This window comes from Leptonychotes weddellii, chromosome 7, assembly GCF_054177405.1.
Source record: "Leptonychotes weddellii isolate Sample4059 chromosome 7, ASM5417740v2, whole genome shotgun sequence".
NCBI classification, from domain to species: domain Eukaryota; kingdom Metazoa; phylum Chordata; class Mammalia; order Carnivora; family Phocidae; genus Leptonychotes; species Leptonychotes weddellii.
In genome coordinates, this window is record NC_138375.1 from 6990549 (window position 1) to 6994677 (window position 4129).

At 45.8% G+C, this 4129-nt stretch overlaps 1 long non-coding RNA gene across 1 annotated transcript in view; it reads right to left on the reverse strand.

Moving 5' to 3' along the window:
* The window catches only part of LOC115938764 (uncharacterized), a 60484-nt gene continuing 56355 nt past the window's right edge, over window positions 1–4129 (reverse strand). The window contains exons 3-5 of the long non-coding RNA XR_014146838.1: window positions 2293–2371; window positions 2074–2206; window positions 1–781 (exon numbers count right to left, since the gene is read on the reverse strand). This is a non-coding gene — a long non-coding RNA (uncharacterized LOC115938764). The remainder of the gene's footprint in view (window positions 782–2073; window positions 2207–2292; window positions 2372–4129) is intronic.

Sequence of the window (4129 nt, forward strand, 5' to 3'; positions counted from 1 at the left end):
ATAGCGAAGAATGCATACCTTCAGATTTTTGTTTAAAAAAAAGGATAAAACACACATATGTATGTATATATATATTTCATATGCATATATTTGCATATAAATATCCATGTATATTTCATCTGTCATGTGTAACAGACGTGCACACACATACATACATGGATTTATGTATATATCCCCTTTATGTGCTCACTGTGATCATTCATAAGCAGTTTCAAATTTATGTGGTTTTAAAAAAATTATTATCAAGATATGCCTTAACCCACTGTTCTTACTGTGAATGGCTAAGCCCTCATTTCAAAGAGGAGAAAGGCAGGTGGAAAGGGAGAGAGGGAAGCGTCAAATGAAAGATTGGGGGTCACCAGGAACCTTGCCTGTGTTGGTTTTGAGAACCAAAGGAAGGCCAAACATTGACATGATTCAGAAACCTGTGAGTATTTATCATTGGACAATTGTTGTACATCTGTCTGATGATGCTGTTCTCACCTCTGAACCATCTCTGATTCCACGACCCTGCTTGGAAACCCCCTGAGTGTTGGCACTTATTTAGGCTTTCCCAAAAGTACTGCCTCCATAAAGACCTCTTGCTCATCCTATCACCCGGACAGGGGGTTACTCAGAATAGCCAAGTACAGATGCTGGCCTTCCTGGGATCTTCAGACAACAAACTGATACTCTGGAGCCTGGGAAGGAGTGGGAGTCCTAATGCTCGCTCCTTCTTACCTGTAGATTAAAAGCAGAGGGGGAAATGGCCACAGTGGGGATCGAGGAATCAGGTCCTCACCTAAAACAGGATTGGAGAACAGTTTGAGCTGAGGCTCCAGTGAAGCTTCTCCCTCCCGTGCTAAACCTTGAGACTTACTCAGGGAAGTGCAGGACCACAGGCCTATCTCAGACCCTCATTACTACACAGAGAAAGTGTGAGAATGAGAGAGAAGGCACCTCCTCCTAGGGAAACCTGAAAAAGTGGGAAACAGGAAGTAGGAGAGCCGGTACCAGCCACGGCCCCAGAGCCAGAGAACTTTCCAGATACAAGCAAAGTCCTTGAACTTTGCCCTCCCCCACTCAAATGGCACAAGCATGGACGGTGGCTATCCAGTTCCCATCCTAGGCGATGCCGCTTCCCCAGGAGCCCATCAGCAGGGAGAGGGGATCCAGACTACTTCCTCAAACACCCACTCTTTGTGGGGAGCTCTCCGGAAACCCAAACAAGGGGAAAAAGCTCTCGTCATCAGCATTCATACATACATCAGCAGCACAAATGCATTAAACCTGTACCTACAGAATTTTATATTCAAAAGGACATAGCTCTACCTAACTGGCAGGAAAATGATTCAGTACTTTCATGTGGAGATGATCATCTCTAGATGGATGGATTGGGTTACTTCTTAAGAATTCTGTTTCCCTCAAACTGAGTGTTGTTGGAGTGGGGGGTGGGGTGGGAGGGATGGGGTGACTGGGTGATAGACACTGGGGAGGGTATGTGCTCTGGTAAGCGCTGTGAATTGTGCAGGACTGTTGAATCTCAGATCTGTACCTGAGACAAATAATGCAAGATATGTTAAGAAAAAAAAAAGAAGAAGAAGGTAGCGGGAGGGGAGGAATGAAGCAGCGGAAATCGGAGGGGTGGACGAACCATGAGAGACGATGGACACTGAAAAACAAACTGAGGGTTCTAGAGGGGAGGGGGGTGGGAGGATGGGTTGGCCTGGTGGTGGAGGAGGGCACATTCTGCATGGAGCACTGGGTGTTATGCACAAACAATGAATCATGGAACACTTCATCTAGAACTAATGATGTAATGTATGGGGATTAACATAAGAATAAAAAAAAATATGATTAACAACAACAAAAAAAAAGAATTCTGTTTCCCTGAGCCTTGCATTGAATTTCAGCTACAGTAAGTATTGGAAGATGGGTTTTTACCATAAGCAACCATAGGGCAGGGTCTCGGCTTTGTAGAACACACAACAGCATTTGCATACTACATCTAGCAAAGTGTTTTTGTAAGGTCAAGACATTTTGTGGAGTCTCTCTATGATGCAATCCGATCTTTGACTTCCTGTGAGCCCTTACATTTTGTCCCTTTTCAAGTTAGCAGGTGTTCTTTGCTTTCTTGGTGGCTTCAAGTCACATGTTTGAGATCCATTCTTCTCCCTGAAAATAATCAAGCTTCATTTCTGGGTTCCATGGGATTCAAACAGAGTATCTGAAATACATGACAGATAGGAGTTAACTTTCTCTGGATGATTTTAAAGGAAGACTTAATGAATAATAATCAACTGGAACTAATACTTGATCGATCGATGGAGGTGATAAGCAGGAACAAAGCCAGAGCACAGCCCAGAAGCCCATGCCAGGAAGAAACCTAAAACTATTGACAAAACAGATAGGAAATGTAAAACATTTTCAATCGATACCAAATTTGGCAGATGAATAAACGTCTGACTAATGCATCTTATCAGTTGTAAATCAGCTTTGAACTGCCATAAAATGTCATAAGACCATCTGAGAGGAAATTGGGGGGGCAAGCCTAAATCCCCCCCAAAAAATCATCATATTTTATGGCATTTGTACTGGAATTATTTCTAGAATAATGCAATTTCACAGTACGATTCAAACTAGGTTTTAGTCTATTGGTTTAACTGCAGCATAGCTAAAATTTAGACGTTTTTATAGTGCTCAATCCCACATAATGGTGGTTAGAACACTTAGAGAAAATTCAATTATAGTACAGGAGACTTTTGTTCCATTTTTCTTCCCTTCACAATGAACCTCATTGGGAGACCAACTACATAAATAGTAGTTTCCAAATTTCCAACCCAATGTATATAGAAACGGAGTGGTTTACTAATCCAAGAAGCAGTATCGAGGGATGCAGAGATTATTCAAGGCAGCATAAGAACATCACAAAAAAATTTAAATCTCTAACAGAGGAACTCTTGCTCAGGTTAAAATATATCCTGATCCTGGCATAGTTTTAAATATATCACATGATGAAATAATTATACACATTCCTATAAATACAGGTGGCATCAGAAAGAATCCAGAAAACACCCAGGCACGCCGAGGGCTGGAGGTCTCACCTTTTAGCTTGAAGAAACTATTCTAGGGAAGGAGCACTGGGTCCCCAGGATACTGGCACATCTGGACCCCAAGGACAGCTATGCACCTGGCAGCTAAGGGGCACCTGCGGCCCTAGAGATGGGCAACTGGCTGCTCAGTGTTTTGCTTTCTTGGAACAATAGAAAGGGATTACAGGATTATTGAGAGTTCAGTTTTAGAGATCTAATCCAAATGTCTCAGTTTGGTCCAAGAAAATGAGATCTGAAGAAATTAAATGGCTTCAGAGGGGGGAAAGATGGCGGAGGAGTAGGGGACCCTATTTCAACTGGTCCCCGGAGTTGAGCTGGATATCTACCAGACCACTCTGAGCACCCACGAAACCAGCCTGAGATGTAAGAAGATCTGGATCTCTACAAACAGAATATCGCAGGCGGTTGGTTTTGAGGTACAAAGCGGAGAGCCGTGATCCTGCAGGCAGATATCGGAGGATAAACGGCAGCGGGAGGGTGCCTGGCCGTGGGGATCCTACACCGCCGGTGAGTGACAGCCTCGTGCGCTGCAGACGGGCACAGACTCGCAGACCGGTAGCAGCCGGGAAAGGACTTTAGGGCAGCCCCCCGGTCGGAAACCTGGAGCAGCAGGGTCGCACAAGTCCGAACTGGGAGCGGCTGGCGGTTTTAGAAGCACAATGGGCAGAGACGTGCCCCGACCTGGAGGCAGGACTGGGAGCGCTGCGGAGGGGTGCACAACCCAGGCTGCTGCAGTTTATAGCAGCACGGACAGAAACGGAGATGGTGTGGCCTGGAGAGCTCACTGAAGAACAGACTGCGGTCTCTCTGCTCTGAGGCAGAGGGCTGGAAACAGTCTCTTCTGCTCTGACTCGCGGAAGAGACGCGGAAAGCCGCCAGGGAAAGCCGCCAGAGAACAAAAGCCTCAGAGACTGATTCCCACTGAGCCCATCCCCCGCCACAGGGGCGCAGGGCAACACCGCCCAAACAGGGTTGCCTGAGTAACAGCGCGGCAGGCCCCTCCCGCAGAAGACAGGCTGGGAAAACAAGAGGCCAGC